This window comes from Kryptolebias marmoratus, linkage group LG20 (assembly GCF_001649575.2).
Source record: "Kryptolebias marmoratus isolate JLee-2015 linkage group LG20, ASM164957v2, whole genome shotgun sequence".
NCBI classification, from domain to species: Eukaryota; Metazoa; Chordata; class Actinopteri; order Cyprinodontiformes; family Rivulidae; genus Kryptolebias; species Kryptolebias marmoratus.
The window spans coordinates 11,235,078-11,255,154 of record NC_051449.1 but is presented as its reverse complement, the minus strand read 5'-3'; the positions used below and the strand labels follow the sequence as shown (position 1 = coordinate 11,255,154).

Sequence of the window (20,077 nt, the reverse complement as noted above, 5' to 3'; positions counted from 1 at the left end):
TTAGATCCTGGAGGTTTTTTTTTTTTTTTTTTTTACAAAGATAACCCCTATTTTCTCTGATTCTTCAAACCAGATTCTTTCTGAACGCTTTCAACTGCAGGTAAGACACTGACAGCTTAGAAGGACTTCAAAATATCCGACCCACTCCTCGCAGACATTCCCCCATCAGCTTCACTTTTGAACAGAAGAGGTTTTTTTGTTCCGTCAGAAGTAGTTTATGTCTCTGAGTGCAGACCGTTCTCGGTTTTAGTGAAAAATGAGCTAATCTTTCGTGTTGTAATTAGCCTTATAGGCGCGGCGTGATTTGGAGAAGCTCAAACCAGTTGGTATAAAAAACAATATGATATTGGAGTATTAAAAATTAAAAGAACATGTGTGCCTGCCAAATCATTTAATTAATGACCATTTAAATCTTCTGTTTCAGGCGCTGAATGCTGATTGTCATACTTTCCTCTCAACGCACAAACACATATACAGTGTTTTGGAAATAATCACTGAAATATTTAGATCTCTGTGGGGCTTCAGGTGAGCTCAAAGAATAACGCGTGTCAACACAATGATAGACTGTCAAATGATAATTAGCTCGCTCTCTTGAAAACCCTCCAGTGGATGGAAGCCGTTAATGTGGCGGGCACATTTCAGCACTGCAGAAGCGTTTCGTTGGAGAGCCAACGTGCAGCTGACTTATTGGTGGCGGGGTCCATATACAACGCAGCGCGCTGAATGGAGGCTTTACAGTGTTTGTGATGCAAAGTGAGGAAGATTTGTGTTTTCAGTTGGCAGCCACCCATGATTCCTGACTTCTTCTCTTCTTTGTCACCACGGATGCTGTACTCTGTTTTCTCTCATCTCCGTGGCGACCAGCGCTGCATCCTATTGTGCTGATGTTTATCCGCAGCTAAGGTGTCGCCTGCTCGTTTAACGGACCCCCCAGTCCGCATCGCAGTCCCCCCACCCCCCATCCCTCCTGGATCCCAGCTGAGCGGCTGGATCCTCCTGCCTGGGTGTCAGCGATTGGAGGCAGAGTGGGGATGAGATCCAGCTGATAATGGCCGCTTTGTTCCTTCGCTGGATGTGTTGAAGCTGCAGCTCCTGTGGACCAGGAGACGCCTGGTCAAACAGAGACACACAAAGGCTCTGGAAACGGCTGGACGTGGCCCATTCTCCTCAGTCTGCCGCGCTGCCAACATACGCCACCGTCTACGGCCTCTGTGAATTACTGCCCTCGCAACCTTTCACACATATAAAAGCACTCCTTCACTCAGTGGGAACACTGACATTTGCTTTTACTCAGATACAAAGGATTTTTTAATGCAAAGTGTGCTTTTTTTAAAAAAGATGATTGCTCAGAGGTTATGTACACCACAGAAACAGTATAAGGCCATTCTTTATTCAGCTGTAAAAACCACACTGGCGTCACATGATGCAGAACTTAAGATCAAATTTCCTCTTGTTCTGATTACTAAGATCCGAATTTTGTTATTTTCTATTTTTGACTGAAAAATTAGGCACAAAGCAGCCCTAATATCCTCACATCCGGGAAGAAATAAGGGCAACTTATTCTCCGCTGCTGCACTTTCAACATTTCCAGAAATATGTCCGCACAGAGAACAGTCATGGTTTGTAGCTCCAAGGAGAAAATGGTAAATTTACTACCTAATGACAATAGTAAACCTTAAGAACGCCAAGAAATAATCTCTTAAGCAAATTCAACACTTATCCTCATCTAGCGGGGACTGTTTCAACCTCCTTAGCATAAACCCCCTGGAGGAAATGGCGGATATGATTAGGAATTCGTTAGCGGGCTTCTATTTTCATGCTGATGACACACTTTCTTCTCCTGGGCTCTAAGTGTTACTGAATCTTTACTTTTTTGTTTTTTTCTTCCGTGTGTGTGTGTGTGTCTAACTAGATCAGTTGTACATTTAAGCACAAAGTTCACTGACTAAAGCAGCTGCGAGCGGCGAGGACTGATATCAGTAAGACAGGAGACTCCCCCTGTCGCCTGAAATCCTGTCACACAGGCGCAGTGACGCCGTCCACAAGCCTCCGTATGTCCCTGTTTCTCGAGACAAACTTTCTGCAGCTCCCTCGTGCAGCTGGTTCATCTTAGTCCTCACCGGTTTGGCCCGCGGCTGTGCCAAATGCCTCAACAGCTGACAAAGAGGATGCACAAAACCAGCAAAGGATGCCACACAGTTCTGTTGAAATGTGGCGAGGATTTTTTTTTTTTTTTTTTTGTTCACCCTATCATGTTTGGAGCAGATTACGGTGTGTCCACACATCCTCGCTCCCCAGGGTGGCTCTACTGGGCTTCAGGTATTGTGACCAGGCAGGCGGGCTGGTGGCCCCGGGCCCTGGGCGCTCCGGCAGAAGAGAGGACAGTGGCTGCATTTGTTTGCTGCTGAAAGGGATTACAGGTCCTGACGGCCATGATTAATCACCCAGAGGCAGACATCTGAATGCAGCCAGGGAAAGGTTCAACTTTTTAATTCATCCCGCACACAATCTATTCACACCAGCTGTTGGCGCTGCTTCCCCTTCATCTCCCGGCTCTTTCTTCTCGGTGACCATTGCCTTCCACTGTCTTTCTCTCCCCACGTTTATGGCTCACATAATTATCTGGGGACGCAGTTGCTGTAATTGTGGGGGTGCCTGGACAACGCTCGGCGCTCTATTTTTATTGGAGATGGGTTTCTTTCTTCTTTGTGGGAGAACAGTTAATTGACTTTGTTAATGCTTTTGGGGATCAGTGATTTCTCAGCAACAAATGACCTTTATGGAGCTCGGCGGCACATATTGTTTATCGTGCGTGTGTGTGTGTGTGTGTGCCCAAACAAGTGCCAGCATGCATCTGTGTATGAGATGCATGTGTGTGTGTGTGTGTGTGTGTGTGTGTGTGTGCCGATCCACTGTGACCTTTTCCTGTGTCAGGTGTGTTTGTGCACAGGCAGAGAAATATTTCCCCTCAAAGTTTTTTTCTTTTTTTTTTTTCTTTTTCCAAAACACTTCAAATTCATAAACATTTCCTCGCCGCTGCCGTGCTGACACGCCGCTGAAATACCGTGTTTTGAATAAATTTCACATCTCGCCATGTTCATATCCACTCATATGAGCAGGCCTTCTCATTAAGACTCAGCAGGTTATATGATGGTATTGCTGGAATCCCTGGAGCAAAATGAACAGGGACAGCTACACTGCTTAATGCAAGGTAGCCTAGCAACAGATAGCGGGGATGGCGGTGGAAACATACCCTCATATTTATGTTTACATGAGAGAATGATTTGTCTGTCAGGCTGATGGATCCTAATGTTCTCCTCTCTCCGGGGCTTTTCTTGTGCTGCACGCAGGCCTGACACTTACCCTGAAGGACATGCACCACCTTCTCCAACACGCATGAATACTTAATACTGTTAGACTGCATTTATGCAAAGAATGGAAATGGCACTGGAATAGTGGGAAAGGGGTGGAAGGGGAGGGGATGGAGGGGGGCTAAAATGCATCAAAACATGACACGGTGTGCATCACAAAACATTGTAGGGAGCGACGGCAGACATAAGAAAAGACAGAGTGGCAAGTTGTTTCCTTTTCGTTGCATATTTCTTCTAACAGCACGCGAGTAATGAGATTACCGCTTTGAGTTTTCGAGTGCCTGGCGACCGCTGACAACTGACAATATAAACTCACGTCACTTCCAGCAAGTACAGAGCTATATGACTTGATAGAGTCTGTCTTTACTGTACGTCCAGCTCCTCCAGGGACAGACTACATCAACTCAATTAGCCTGGCACAGCCTGAGTATCAGCACCATAGATTAGATTTCACCCCGGCTCGTTTTCCAGAGAGCGGCCCGCGAAATAATAGCTATACAATTTTTGAGAGAAAAAAAACAAAACAAAACAAAAAAAAAGATGATAGTTTGAGCGCCAGATGTAAGCTTCTCATGTCATGTGGGCAAAAAGCAAGGAGAGTTAGTGGATTGGCATATTCCTGCTCGTCCTGGGAACTCGTTTCCATAGTTACATCAATGTTGTTGAAGTGAGGAGGTGATCTTTTACATGAGCCTTGCTCCTCTTTTATTGATTTTCATCCCACGTTGAGAAAACAGCCCTACTGCACGACGTCTCTCGGATATTGTAGGAGTAATAAAAGGCGAACGACGAGTAAAGAAAAGAGGAAAAAACCTCTCCCAAAAGCGCTGAGAGAATCTGAGCTGTCCAAGTCTTTTCAGGCGAAGCTAAAAGACCCCAAAACCACAAAGAGGCCGGGAATTAAAACTAATCGCTGTCGGTAACAGTCAATGATCGCCGTGTTGTTAGCCACATGCCTGCATGTTCCTGTGAAATCCCCACAACAGTGTGCTGCGTGCTGTAACACTAATGACTCTGAAAAGAGAGTTAATCACTGCAGCGCGGTTAGCCACATGCTCAGCCTCTTGCAGCGTGTTCGGTGTGTTCCAGGGGTTAGCAAAACACTGGCGTAACACATGATCGCTCTTTATGAGGCTGGGGCCTGCAAGAGGGAGAGGGGGCCCGCAGACGATGCTAAAAAGACGGTAATGACAGCCATTCACCGCAATCCAATTATGCAAAAGGGAGTCTAAACAATTCCATCATCCCCTAAATTAGATTGTCCTAACGAGATAAAGGCACCAATTAATCCTGAATTAATTTCTACAGCTCATTTTCCCCAGAAAACACTCTAATATGCAAATGCCAGGGAGAGACAGAGAGGCATCTTTCTGCAGAGGTTCACTCCACCTCTGATTGGTGTGTTTCTCCGTGAACTTGGACACATATTGTGGGGATGAAAATTAAAGAATATAAATGTAATTCGGATTTCGCACAGAGGATGTACAGTTTAAGGGTAAAGGCATAGTTTCTAATAAAGTTGCTATTTTAAAGACATGGGGCTATACAGTTGTAAAAAATGTTGTTTTTCCTGCTTTAGAGGCAAATCTTTCTAAACTGATGAGCATATACGCAGATTATAATCCACACCCTCCTGTCCAGATGAAATCAACTGGACTAAGATACACCTTTATATCATTTGTTCTTTACCCAACCAACGTTATATTCTTATAACTTTATATCACCGTAGATGAGTGTAATCATGTAATTGCCTATGTGTGTGCGCACGTGTGTTTGTTAGCAAAATATCTCGTAAACCACTGAACCAATTTGAATGAAACTCTCAGGAAGTACTCATTAGATGTGCATTGACGAGTCTGGAGTCAACTAATGAACCTTAGCAAACACAGACATGGCTAAAATCCAGTCAGTTTTCACAGATATTCGGCTAAAATTTGGTGTGGTAGTAGCTGAGAGTCATCCTCAACACATGCTCGCCACCAAATCAAGCAAGATCTTAAAATTTTAAAACTCTGATGTTCAAGGCTGGCAGTGACAGTGCATTCCAACAAGGAATGGTAGTTTACTTTACTCTTTAAGCAACCTATCTGCATGCAAATTCATTTAAAAAAGCCTCCAAATAAACTAAAAGTCACGGTGATTCTGTTAAATGACGTTGTGGCTACGATGTCAGGATTTTCGCCGCCCAGAAGCAGGAATTACGGCTGTGAGCGCGCTGTGACGCGAGCTAACGTGTTGACCTCGTGAGCCCCTTTTCATCATCTGCCAACAGGAAGTGAAAAATATGCAAATGGGAGCAGCTTTATTGGAAACTTGGCTGCACTGAAATCCTCTATATGTGAGGAGGGAGTGAAGGAGAGGAGCAAGCAGACGTAACGGGATGACACTAGTTGAGGCTTAATGCAAATGACACATGATGACATCATTTGGCAATATTTATCTGCTTTTCCTGCAGGTTTGAACTCATTTCCAATGGAAATAGTTTGCAACACTTTGCCTCTGTCTCCGTGGAAGTTTGGCTGCGGCAGTACTTTATGAATGTTAATTTAAAACAAAGAAAATATGACGCAGTTGTTTACGTCCATGACTCAATAGGATGAAACATGTTTTCTAACCAGACTGCAATTTCTTTGGGCTGCACTTTTTTTCTGCTGTTTTGACGCATCTGCATCATTAAAATCATCAACATTCCTGTTTTAAAATGACTTTGTCTCAGCACATAATACCTTAAGAAGAAATGGGTTCTTCTTTTTTTATAATGTTAATGTTTTTAGGTCAACATACACATTAATTCCTTTCGACAAAAAATGATAAAGGCACAAAACCCAGCTGTGTCACTGGTTTTTGTCTCAGAATCTCCCAAAGGTCGTTTTGCATCTCTTTGTGGTTGTTTTGTCTCTCTGTGTGGGCATTCTGTGATTTTTTCTTGTCTCTCTCTCTCTCTCTCTCTCTCTCTCTCTCTCTCTCTCTCTCTTCTGTTTCTTATCGTTTTGTAGTCTGTATCCAGCAGGTCTGTTCTGTATTCCGCCCACAGACAAAATGATTTCCCACGTCATTCGGCAGAATTAAAGGTTTTGGTTTGGTTTCCTATAAAAGCCGCTCCGCTTCTGAAGCGATTAGAGGAATGTTTTATAGATTCATGTTTGTTTTAAGAGTGCAGCCACAGCGTTGCCAAAAGGGCTGTGGAGAGCGTTCAGACACGTAATAGCTTGATGCAAACTAAGCGATGCACACTGCAGCCTCTACATATCTGCTCGTTTAAAAACAAAGCAATTAAAACATATTTTTTCATCATAATCATCATTATCATTTTCACCCTCTTAATTGTCTTGCTGCCAGCTGTCTCGAGTTGTTATGATTGAGCGATCTGACATATTCTCTTGATAGTGCCTGCAGATGCAGAAATTTTTGTTCAAACCCTTTCGGTGCTATAATTTATGATTCAGAAGGAAATGACTTCAGCTTTTTGAGTTTATTTCTCCCTCGAATGGAAATAAAAACGGGAGATTTTCCTTTGGCGTAGGGATCCCCAAACGCCAGATCAAAGTCCAGACCCGGACTTGAATGAAGTCTTATCTGGACCAAAAAATCAGCTGTTAAATGTCATTAAATGACCATTTAATATACAGATTCTTTTTCTTTTTTTTTTTCATGTGCACGTTTTCCTAAATTTACAGTGATTCATTTTAGGATGATCAGCTTTTCTTGCGTTTACAGTAATTCATTTGCAGTTTTTCTAATATTTAAAGAAATTCCCACATCTGGTCCATGGTCTCTGATGGTTACAGGCCTGAAGAGACACTCCGGTGATTGAAGAAAGCAGGGATGTCACTAAAGGAGAATTTAAATATAAATATATATACTTGGACCTTTGCTGGAGTAAATTTTCTTTAGTTGGACATCGTAGAGTTTTATCTGAAGGCCACTGCTCTAACACATTGTTTTATCATGGCAGATGTCTTTATGAACCTGGTTTGCTTCTAGTTTTTTTTGCAGTACTTTATTGATCAGCGGTGAGCGAGCACCACCTGTGCACGCTCCCCCACCCCCTGACAGTGATGACAGAAAACAACCAGGCTGTCAGTTGCCAGGCAATATTCACAACCACTGGCCCACATCAGCTAATTACCAGCAGAAATCACGTATTGACAGATGGGCCTATGCATATTGATCGTCCAGCTCTGCCACGTTCTAAATCACCAAACGCTAATGATTCATTTTCCGTTTGGGAGAGAGGCGGGGGGGGGAGCATCGGTCTCCTGCTTGGTGTCGTACCTACACTGCACAAAGCGTGCATCATGATTACACACACACACATCAACCTAAACTCTCCCAAGACTGCTCATATACACACCTCACAGCTGTCTGTTTCCTCCCCCTGCGTGTCTCGTCTCTCTGTCTGTCTGTCTCCCGCCATCTTTCTCACCTCTGCCATCCCTCTCTGTGTGCTGCATGGCAGTTATTTTTCATGGCGGCGGGCTGGTGGAGGCAGTAAATACCCCTCTCCTCAGACTGCGGACCCAGAGTGACCCTGCAACCCCTCTGTCTCTGATGCTTCCCCCAAGGTCTCCCGTTCCAAGGTCCCTGTGATGCAGCGCTCCGGCTGCAGCGTACACCCCTGTAATTCACCAGCCTGCTAGATCGCCTGCCAGGAGCTATTGATTTTTGTTTCCCCAATCTCCAAGAGAGAGGGAAAGAAAAGATTAAAAACACTTTGTCAGTTTGGGAGGGAATAAGAATTTTGCGCAGAGGGATACCTAGGAGGGCACGGGGTCAGGGCTGAGATACTGTACGTCTTTATGGCTTTAACTATTTCCACACCAGCAACAGCTCCGGCTCTGAGCCTCTTTATCGCCCACTTTTTGCACCAAAAACATCCAAAGATGCAGGAGGAGCAAGTGCCGATGGCCTCTCGAGCTGTTATTGGCGCAGAATCTTGAGGCCGTGGTTCAACGTCCACGCAAATTCCCTCCCTCGTTTTGTACATGATCAGATTACGAGCTATAACTTTTTATATTCAAATGAAAAAAAGTCATAAAAGGTTTGTTGCACTTGGTCTGCAGCAGTGTTAGGGTAGGTGGTACAGGCGTAGGTGTAACATCCACATGAAGGCCAAGATCCAAGGTCCAAATAATTACACTTCTTTCTGTTTAACTGTCTGCCTAAATATAGGCAGATGGAGTCAGAAAAATGTGCAATTATTTACAGAATGTTAAATAGCTAATTTTGTCCACATTGCCATAATGAGGTAGTGTTACAATAAAGGCTCAAAAATAGGAAGGTGATTGCTTTATCTCACCTTTTACTTTAGGGCAGTCTTTGAGAAACACGAAAAAACTCCAACATGGTAGATTTGTGAATTTAATATCAAGCAAAAACCAAAAAGCTTCCTGAGGTGATACAGCAGGAAAGATATAAAAAAACAGAGCCTATCTGAGTAAATGGTCACATCGACACAGTTGTGATAACACAGAAAACCAGCCTTTGTCAGAACCAGGGTTGTATCAGCAAAAAGACCATCAGAAAAAAGACACATCTCATAAACCCACATTTTATGCACTATGGAAAACAGTGAATATATTAAATGTTTAAACTAAGATATTGCACCATTTGCTTAATAGCAGTTTTGAGTTTGGTGGCAGCAACATCTAAAAAAAATGTTACTGGGGCAACAAAAGGCTGTAAAAATAAGCGGTATGAATAAGAAACAGCTGGAGGAGCGTTTTGCAGGTCTGGGTATAAAGAAAGGCCGAATCTCTTCAAGGTAAAGATGGGCAGTGGTTGACCAGTCTAAAAAAATGTCTAAAATGGTGGAATAATTTCAGAATAAAGTTCCTCAACAAAAAAAAGAAAGGAAATCTTTGAATATCCCATCATCAAAAGAGTTCAAGAATCTGGAGATATCTTTAGGTCTTTTTTTTTTTCTAAAACTGGTCCGATCTTTTTAGTTTTAACACTTGATATGTTCACCATATTTTACTGCGAATGCAATAACGAGAGTTGCAAATCACTTCATTCTATTTGTATTTATTTTTTACACAACACCCAACTTTTTCAAAACTGGGGTTGTAGATCTATCACCCCTTTTTATTCTTTTCAATAATGTTGCTAACTATCAGGCTGACAAACCCACAAATGAAACTGATCACATACCTCTGCCTTGGCTCCCGGCTCGGCCGAGGAAATAGGAAATGACAATTTACCTTTATTGCCTAAAATTAGATTAGTGCCTGAAAGCATCAGATTGCTGCTCTGCATGTAAATGTTCTGACAAACCCGTGAGTTGAGTTTTTAAACATTTCTGACTTTTGTTCCTTCTGCCAAATGAGCTAAATGACAAATTGAAAACCCGTGTGCTCCGAGTTCCTCAGTTCCTCTCTGTTTTTTTTTTTTTTTTAGTCATTAGGGAGAACCTCCACGCTCACACCGGCGCCCAGTTAAACACACTGATGTGATGCCAATACATTACCCCATCAGATTGTGTCACGCATGGACGACTCTTATCATTTCACCCTAACTTTCAGCTAAATGTGGAGAATGTTTTCCCCCAGACATTAGGGGTTTGGTAATGGTGCCTTTCAGGGCCACTCTATTTTCCGAAATGAAATATTCATTCATTGACGAGGACAGTCTTAGAGGAAGTCTGTCTGAAATGTGAATTCATGGTTCCAGCAGACATTTCTTCAATATTTGATGGGCCATCAGAACTCTGTGTTTAATACGGCTCATTTTCTCTCTTTTTGGAGTGATTGTGCAAATGTCAAAGGCGATAGGGCGATCATGTTTTTGCCCTTGTCTGTGCGCACCGTTAACAAAATATCTCACGAACCACTGGGCAGTTTTGAATAAAACTCTCAGAAGGTAATCACTGGATGTAGATCTGCAACGGATTAACTTTTGGATTTAATCCAATATAAGATGGACGCCACAGCTAGCCAATGCAAAAATGGCTGCAACTCAGTCAGTTTTGCAAATACTGACCTGAAGTTTGATGCGGTAGTTGCTGAGAGTCATTGACAACACATACTCTGAGCCCTAACAACTCTGTCACTTCTCATCATTAACAGGACATTAAAACTCTGGCATTAAAAGGTGGTGGACGATATGCATTCCTGCAAGGATTCCTAAGGCCCTGATTTGTTCTATTAACGGTTTAAGACGTTAAAAAGGGCAAATAACACCTTCCAGGGTGACCTTTTTTTTAGATATTTCCTATAAATCTTTTTTTTTTTTGTGTGTTCTTTTCCAACAGGTTCTTCTAAGTCCAATTTGTTGTGTGAAGCCATCAGCAAGTGAGCACTAAATCAGCTTGATTGCTTGCCAAGAGGAAGATAAAGGGCTCGGAGGTGGGTACAGTAATCCATAGAGAGCGGGTGGTCTGCTTCAAGGCATATCGTTTTATTCTCTCATGCATATTCACTTCTGAGCCTCGGAGTATGCAGATTAGACTTGTTTGAAGAGCAAACTCTCCAATCATATCCGAGTTGTTTTTGGGTTTCCCCCCACACTCTCGCTGCACCCTGCTGTGTTGGAGCGTTGGCACAATGTGTGTTAAAGTGCAAGGTTGTGTGTATGTGTAGGGGGGATTTTTTTTCTTTTTTTTGTGCTTGTTTGCAAGTTTGGGGGCAGGCGATTTTGAGCGTGCATGCATGAATGAGTATTTGGCTGCGTGTGCATGTGTGTTTTTGTGTTGTTTGTGTGTAGGTATGTGTTTGCCAGACACATGGCTTTGTCTCGTCCTGGCACCGTGCTCGACTCACCAGATGTTCTTGGTTTTTATCGTCCTCCACTTTCACCGTGTTCTTTGAGGTTTAGGGAATTTGTGGAGCTGACATTCAACTTGCTCTGTTGTTTTCTGCTGTTTTGTAGAGAAAAAAACAATAAGCTCTTCAAAGCTGTTTTTTTGTGTGTTTTTGTGCAACAAAAAAAAACACTTATAAATGAAATCAAAGCTTCCTCCAGAAACAGCAGCTGAAAGTCGTTTTAATAGCTAAATATTTTTGTTCTAAAACAATTTCGTTTTCATTGAGCATAGAAATAGTACTATGCTGACATCACTGTTACAACAAACTCAACTGTTATATATTAGGTATTTGTAATTGTTATTCAGTTTTATGTTTTACTTGGGTTTTGTAACCACCCATTACCATAAAACTATGGCAAATGTGCGTGTTCATTTGTTTGCCTGTCTGTTAGCAAAATATCTCATGAACCTCTAGACAGATTCTTATGAAACACTTTAAAGCAATCATTGGATGTAGATCTACAGCTGATTAACTTTTGGAGTCACCAGATTCAAGATGGCCTCCGCAACTAATTAACTTTTAAAAACACAAAAATGGCTATAGCTTAGTCAGTTATATAGTTATTAAGCTAAAATATGGTGCGGTAGTAGCTGAAAGTCCTCCCCAGCACATACTCTGAGCACTAATAGATTGCTTTAGATTTTGTTTAAAACCTTGGCATTAATTGTTGGACTCAATACTACCATTCTGTTAGCAAAATATCTCATGAACCACTGAATGGATTTTATTAAAACTCTCAGGCAGTAATCACTGGATATTCATCTACAGCAGATTAACTTCTGGAGTCAACCCAATTCAAGATGGCTGCCACAGCTAATTGACCTTAACTTACACATAAATGGCTATAATTCAGTGAATTGTTCCGATATTGTGCTAAAGTCTGGTGTGGTAGTAGCTGAGAGTCATCACCATCACGTATTCTTAGCGCTAACAGATCATGTGAGCTCTTTGTTTAAAACTTTGGCATTCAAGGTGAGATAACGGCCGAAATGTGCATCTTCAAAGAACGCTAGTTTAATTTTTAATGCAAAGCAGCCATTACAAATGTCAACCCAAAGCCTATAATATTTTAAACCTCATTATAAAAGAAAAATGGATAAAGTAATTGTAACATAGGGAAGTTCGTTTACTGTTATTATAGGTAGGAGTCACTCTCGTTCTGTGTTTGTTGTACTTTGAGCTTCCCTGTTTTATTTTGAAAAGGCTGCTCATGTTCAGTTTGTTGTTGAGCTCCTGCTGCACAGTCCAGAGTGGGTAAACTTCTTAAAGGGATCGTTCAGACCTTTTGTAGTAGGTTTCTGTAGAGAGGTTGTTAATAATTTACCTACTGCTGTCAGACTGATCTCAGTTTGGAGAATCAGAGAGAAATTTTCAGAGGAATCAAGCTAACAGCTAATCAGACTTAGGCCCATTCCAGAGTGAATTTCCAACAACTGAAATAACTCAAACCTCCAAAATATCACATCAGATATTTATTTGGAGTGGGTGGTTTGGAGTTTTACAACACGTGTTTCACACGGAACATATTTGCAACAAACCACAACAAAGTCAGTCTATAGTGTAAATATCCATATATAGATATCTGTCAGATGCAGTGACAAGATGTGCAAATTACAATAAAGCATTCACACAAAACTCTACGAATGTTGCATGAACATTTCTTCCTGATTCTTTTCCAACTATGCCATTTGCCTGTGCATTGCAAAAACAAGACAAATGCTTCTTAGATACACTAAATGTGTACTCAGCCTTTATTCATGCTTCATTTCTCAGATGTTTTTGCTCTGCATCTGTTGACGGCGCCGGTGCTGCTGCCTGATAAGGTGAAATTTTCTTGACTTTTAGCTACAGTGGTCATAGCACTGTCCCAAAGCAACGCAGCAAACATGCAGTCCTGTACGCTGGGTGTCATTCAAAGTGAATAAGAACCAAGTTTGTTCGAAGCTTTTCTTTCAGGAAGATTGGTGTTCAAATTATTCCAAAAGACCAATGTAATCTACAAAAATGATCCATCCTCCACAGAATACAAGGTTGTTTACGGAACATCGTCTTCGATTGATGGAAATGATGCAGCAGAGCAGATTAAGTAGAAAAATGATAAATGATTTGCCTTTGATAGCGTGCAGGTGTACATTGTTGCCTGATTAAAAAACAAGCAGGAAATGTCACAATTGAAAACCAATGCATTATGTTGCAGCGACGCCCCCGCAGAATTAAATCAAGCTGTCACCTGGTCAGCGCCACCACCCACCAAACACAAACACACACATCAGCAGACACACTTCCTCCAGCTAACACAGCGAGCTGTCAAATAAAGCAACACTTGTAATTATGGGCGGGGGCGAAATTCAGATTTATTTATTCCAAAATGAAGCCTGCCGATCGACGGAGGGACAGCTCTCCTCCATCTGTCATCGTTGAAGCCACACGCGTCTGACACAAGGATTCATTCGTCTTGTCGTCTTTGACAGTCGGATTTTCCCGGCGCACTCCCACCAAGAGTCGCACGGGATTTTTGGAGGCAGTCTAAAAGAGAAAACACTCTGTGACAAGGAGTAGGCTCTTTATGAATGCAAATGACTCTGGGAAAATTCAAAGAGCAGCAAGCAGGCTCCGAGGCTCCGGCATCCGTCACATCTCCCCCCACCAGGCTCTACCCACGCTTCGCCGAGAGGTCCAAGGGCTTACAGGGGCCCTACAGCTAGAGCAGAGACACTCATGGAAATCCTTTAGTTGACACACATTGCGAGTTGCCACCGGTGACTGTTATTTTCATGAAAATTACAAGCTTACTATTTTTACATGCCACACACAGAATGGCTGCTGGGCTTTTGGGTTTTTTTTTATTATTATTATAAACCATTCATCTCCTCATCCCTCTCTGTGAGTGCGGATGTTTGAGGATGCGTCGCTTGTATCACTTGACATTTTGCTCCCCTTTTATCATGTTCCAAGGATACTAAGTCAAATGCTGTGTGACAGGTCGAACCCTTCGCATCAGTCATCCCTCACCCTGACCCGGCCTAAGCTGCACAAAGACACACTGGCCTCCTCCACACCAAAAAAGACGAAAAGTGATACGTGAAGGTTTTCTACCCCACGGTTCAATAAATCTCAGGTACACTCCAAGATTTATTAAGTATTTCATATCTGTTAGTGGTAAAAGTGTGTGAAACTCTAGGATCAAGAGTCACCTTGAAGGTCAGCGGACACCTTGTTTTCATTTAGGAATTTTAAAAGTTTTTCGGAATTTTCACAATCTGTTTGTGGGAGTTCATGATAAAATATAAATAGGTTAATTCAGTTGTTGATGCTCATCAGCTAGAAAATGTTACGAAGCCATTTCTTAAATGTCTGAACACCCAGTATCATCCATTTATTCATTCAATTTTTGCAGATTTGCTACATTAGGACCCGGTCACTTGAGAAAAAAATCTCCAGACCTTTCTTTCCCATCTACCTCCTACAGCTCATCTAGGTGGACTCCAAGATTTCCCATGCCAGCCGAGCAGGAAGTCCTGCCCTGACACCTTCTCCTGGTGGAACATATCAGGAATACCTCCCTACGAAGGCATCTGGAATGGATCTTCTTGGCAGAGGAGCAGAAATGTTAGGTGAGCTCTCAATCAGAATGCTGGAAGATTTGGAAATTTGACTGTTTCCCTCCGTAGGAATGGTTGATTCAAAAGATTACTATTAGGCCAGGCACAAACTCACTTTTTTTATTTTTATCATGGGCTAGTTAGGAGAGTACACTAGAAAACTCAAATTGAACTTTCAAGTTTCTATCCAATAACCAATGCCAATTAGTACCAATTAGTAGTATTTTTGCATTAAGATCCCTGGGAAGACTAGCAGCAGTATCATATGTACGGCCTGAATGTTTTATAAACAGGCTTCGGCAAAAACAGAGGACATGCTGAAGAGGTCATTCAGTCAGGTGTGTTGGAGCAGGGAAACAAGTAAAACATTCTGGACTGTGACCCTCAGAAACCAGGATTGGACGCCTCGTATATATGTTAAGTTGAGTAAAACGACCAGATTAGGAAAATCAAACATCCTGTCTCACTTGCCCCAACACTGCTCCTAACCTTCACCCTCATGTCGCTTCCTGCAAAAACATAAAAAGGTTCACGACTGATGCTTCACAATATATGCAAAGCAGCCAAAATACACCAGCAAACATGTAACCAAAATGAAGTGGGTTTAAGAGGTGTTGGAGATCATTAGGACACAAAAGGTTGTATCTCAACAGGCTGCTAGAGATTATTTAGAAACACAGAATGCAAAAAAATGAGTAAATTTTTATTCAATGACACGTTTGCACAAATCCTTGCTGGGAGTTTGCTTTCATATTGACAAAACAAATAAATAAATACGGCTTAAATGCTCTAGACTTATGGAAACTAAATTAAGAAGAATTCAAAATGGGTTCCAGGCACCCCTTTCTCTGTTTTGAGAAACAAATCAGTTTCACAAATGTTTCAGATATGTTCTAAATTTAAGCAACTCTAAAGAGTGGCCCTGTGTCCTGTGAACGTTTCTAGACATTTAGGAAACTCTTTGGCGATTACCACTTAGAATTTGTCACCAACAGCCGCAGCCCAGTGAGATAATACCTAAAGGTCAACTTCTGAGCAGCTAAAAGCCCTAAAACATATCAGAAAAACACAAAAAAGTGATGCATTTGCTTTGCTTCGTGACCGACTGAACAGAAACTTCAGAATTTTTGAAAACATTTTGTGATATCTCGAATAACTGGAAATTCAGGGCGATTGTTATCCTTATAGGGACTCTGTCTCACAAGACAAGACAGCAGCTCTAAATACATAACAAAACAAAGAAGTAATGTCCCCAAAAGTCAGGTCTTGACCTAAACAACAGTAAAGCTATGGTTGAACCTAAAACAAGTGATTAAATAAAAGAAACCCATCAAAGTTTTTCAGAAATGAGACTTTCCTGCAAAAAGGTTTGAGCTAAAATCCCTTCAGGCTGATGGTTCAACAGTTGCCAGTTAATCATTACGTTACACAAAGTAATCAATGAAAGCACAGGTTAGCTGAGCCACTCACAGATATCTGTTGCCTCGGTGTGTCCTGCGATTCTGGTTTGTTTAGGAGGATTTCACTTGTTTAAAAATGAATGAAATAAGTGAGGAACTGAAACGTGTGTGTATTTAATTTAGCAGGAGTTCAGAGGAGGCTGGTCACCCGCAGCAGAGGCAACGGCTTTGGAAACGCTGACTCGGCTCCTGTCGCTTAATCTATTTGAGGCGTGATTAAAGTTTAATTTGTGCCCATCTCCTAATGCTATAGTTCGGCGTGTGCGCAGCCCGGCAGTGGGTCAGTGAGTAGTTTCGAGCTGAGCCCAGGTCTTTTCTCTCTGTCTGGGCCTCTCTTTATTCATGCCTGAGGGACAACAGGAGCTGCAAACAACTGAATTTTTCATCAAGGTTACTTCCTGGAGAGATGTGCCAGGCAGGTGCAGCTTTCTCCCTCGGCGTGCTCCTACCTCATACATAAGTTACCCCGCTCCGACCTGCAGCTCTCTCTGGGAGGAGCTGTTTGACCCCGCTTCTGTGGGTAAAATATGGACTGGGAGATGTTTTATTAAACTTCAGGTGTCATGTTTGCTTTTCATGTAGGCTATATATGCTCCTAAAATAGCCTTTAAAACAATTTACAACACCTGTGCCATTGTATACTTCAAGGAAAGTATATGAGCTTCGTTTTAAACGTTAATGTAAACGCAGATATACAAATTCAGCCCAAAAGTCGACATACATAAAAGTCTTTTTCATAACTTTTTGTATTTTTGGTGTTATTACAACTACTAAATGCTGAAATGAGCAAAACTGTAGCTAAAAGACAAACTTTTAAAAAAAGAAAAACAGTAAAGCTAAACATAACTACAACAAAAATTTTAGCTTTTAGCTAAACTGTAGCTGAAAAATAAACTTATATAAACTGTAGCTAAAAGCTAAAATGATGACTTTAGCTAAAAACTCAGGTCAGCTAAACAGTTGCCCAAAGCTTAAATGAGCGAACCAGTAGCCAAAAGCTAAAATTCTCTAAACCGTAGCTAAAAACTAAAATGAGCAAAACTGTCGGTATAAGATAAAATTAGCAAAACAGTAACTAAAAGTTAAAATTAACACACAGTAGATAAAAACTTTAAGATTAAAGCCATAAATAGCAGAACAGTAACTGAAAGTTTAAATGAGCAAAGCAGTAGATAAAAGCTAAAATCGTCTAAATCAAAGCCAAAACTTTGTGCCAAAAGCTACGAGGCTGTATTTAGTGTGATTTTTTCTGCTTTTCTCTGTTTTCATCAGAGCAGCCTCGCCTCATGATGGTAAACACAGCAGAATTCAACAAATCCAACATGTTCACATTTCTGTTGGGAATACCGACACGCTCTACCATTAACATTTTTATTCCTCGGAAAACAACTTCTGGAGGAAAACATGTACTATTTATAGGAATATTTTTGCATCAGAATTCATCTGCAATTATAATCAAATCCCACATTTCCCCCCCTCCCTAAATCAGAATATTAATGACAAACAACGTATTTGGTTTTAATGCAGGGAAAATATGCAACATCGAAAGAGGAGTTTTTTTTCTCCCCTCACTCTTTCGTTAAAGTTGCGAGTGCAGCTTTATCTGAAATACAGAAATTGGAGCCATAAACAAGGTTTTATTTATTCTGTTCGGAGTTTACTTTTTCCAGCAGCATCCAACTAGTAAGGTCATTTCAGTTTATTGGCTTACACAGGAATAAATTTGAATTTAAAGTGAAAAGAACAAGCTCTTTAGATCATATTTCACAGTAATCAATGCTGCTTTGATTTTTAAATCAGAACTAAGAAGGCTGTGTGGGACGTTGTCTCGGCTGTTTACACAGATCGGGGCTTGAAGAACCATCACAAAGATGTGGGGTTTTATTGTTTTCATGTCTTGCGAATGCTCTTCTTACTCTAAATCATGCACATCCTCTCCTCTACAGGAACTCCAGGACACAAGTGAGTCTTCTTCACATTATGACCCTGCTAAGCACCGAATCCGATAAAGGAGAATGGATGTTGGACAGCGGACTTCCATTTCAGGGCTCTGCTGTGCAGTCTTGCAACTCCTGAGTGTCAGACATTATCGCCACCACTACCCTCAACCTCACCCTGCCCCTTGTGACAATTACCAGCCTACCTCCCTATTCAGTGCGTAATGAGAAAACTGACTGATCGATTTCTGTCGGGCCGGTGAAAGAAGGCACAGACCAGCCTGGGAGGCACATATCTGCACAGTCTCCATACTGTGACTTAAATTTTCAAGCGTTAAAGGGAGAAGCTTAAGCTACGAGCAACATGTATGTTGCTCTGTTAATCATAATATTTTAAAATGCTTCAACATAAAAAAATGACAACTTGTTAAGGGCAAATTTGAATTGCTTCAGCTGATGTATGACCAGATTATTTTTTAAAGACTCACAAATCTTCTTGTTTGAGCAGATGCAAACTGTAAAGTGATGTAGTCGAAGAACTGTCCTTGGCTCACTTTCGGTTCTTTTATTTCAGGGGAGGGACAACTCGGACAATGTAGCCTTTGAAGCACTTTAAACTGCCTTGTTGCAAAGTGCTACATAAATAAATTTGACCTGACTTGACTTTAAGGATGATGCAACAAAAGAACTAAAGTTTAACTAATAAGGCAGAGAATTAATACAAGGACCAGCGCTGGGATTTCTGTAAACAGCATCTTAAAGATGAAGCCGGAAGCAGAAGCTTTGAACAAAGGAAGTTTCCTCTCACATAGAATCTAGGCTCCGCCCATTTCATCACATGATGTCAGTAGTTTTCTATGTGTAGCCCGATGGCTTTAACTGTTTCAAGCAACAATTCAGTGGGTGCAGTGTAACTTAATCTGTGAGTGTGCTGCAACAATAAACTATTCACGATATTGCATGGGTTTAGTACAGCCTCTTTAATATTACCTTTATATTAGGACATAACTATGGAAAAATGCAACTTGAGGGTAATCGCACGTGCACACCACCATTACAGTCAGTCAATAGTTATAATGCGCACAGATCAGATCAACGACAGAAACAATGGTAGATAGCAGAGTGCTGTTTGCGCTGTTTCTGCATTGTTAAAACACAAAGGAAAGCCCCACAGCGCCGGCTACTGGCCCGGCATGGAAACTGCAGCGGATTCAACAATCGCGTAGCCGTGTAAACGCTCCAACGTTTTCACAGTCGACATCGGAACAAATACGCTCCAACGTTTCATGGAAATCATTCACGCCTGAGTCGCCCCAAAAGAACCCATAGGTTTTTAGGGTGTGTGTGTGTGTGGGGGGGGGGGGGGGGGGGAGCCTTGCACAAACTGCTGCTCGCTTCAATAAATTCATCTTGATTTATTAGCGCTTTGACTTATTACACGAATGTAAATATTCAGCAGGAGAATATATGGTCCCCGGTGGCAGACGGGCAGACGGGCAGACGGACAGACGGACAGGAGGCTCTCCTGGAAGCGGCAGCAGGCCGGGTCAGCAGCTCCGTTGCCACTCAGAGTTATTTATTAGGCTCCATATTCACTCTCGATCCATCACCCCGCGCTGCCACCCGCTCCGGTCACATCTCTTTAATGTTTATTACGGTGTCCCACCTTCCCCCCGCGACGGATGATTGACGTTTTCGGAGAGGGCCGAGGTGGGACTTGCGCGCGCCTCTTGCGCCAATCGCGGCTCGAGGGGGGCGGAGGCTTGGGCACCCCCCACCCCTTCCACCCATCCATGCTCTGATTATGAGTCAGTTACCAGACACGAGCGGAGCAAATAACACTTGGTGGCTTTAGTTTCGGTCCTAAATCCCTTCTCAGGCAAGTTGAGTCCCCGTCCCCCC

At 42.0% G+C, this 20,077-nt stretch overlaps 1 long non-coding RNA gene across 2 annotated transcripts in view; it reads left to right on the top strand.

Moving 5' to 3' along the window:
- The window catches only part of LOC108239628, a 33,309-nt gene extending 14,810 nt beyond the window's left edge, over positions 1–18,499 (top strand). For both annotated transcript variants that reach the window (XR_003039391.2, XR_001808727.3), the window contains exons 3-6: positions 10,624–10,717; positions 14,159–14,294; positions 14,646–14,790; positions 18,185–18,499. This is a non-coding gene — a long non-coding RNA (uncharacterized LOC108239628). The remainder of the gene's footprint in view (positions 1–10,623; positions 10,718–14,158; positions 14,295–14,645; positions 14,791–18,184) is intronic.
- The last annotated feature ends 1,578 nt before the right edge of the window (positions 18,500–20,077 follow it).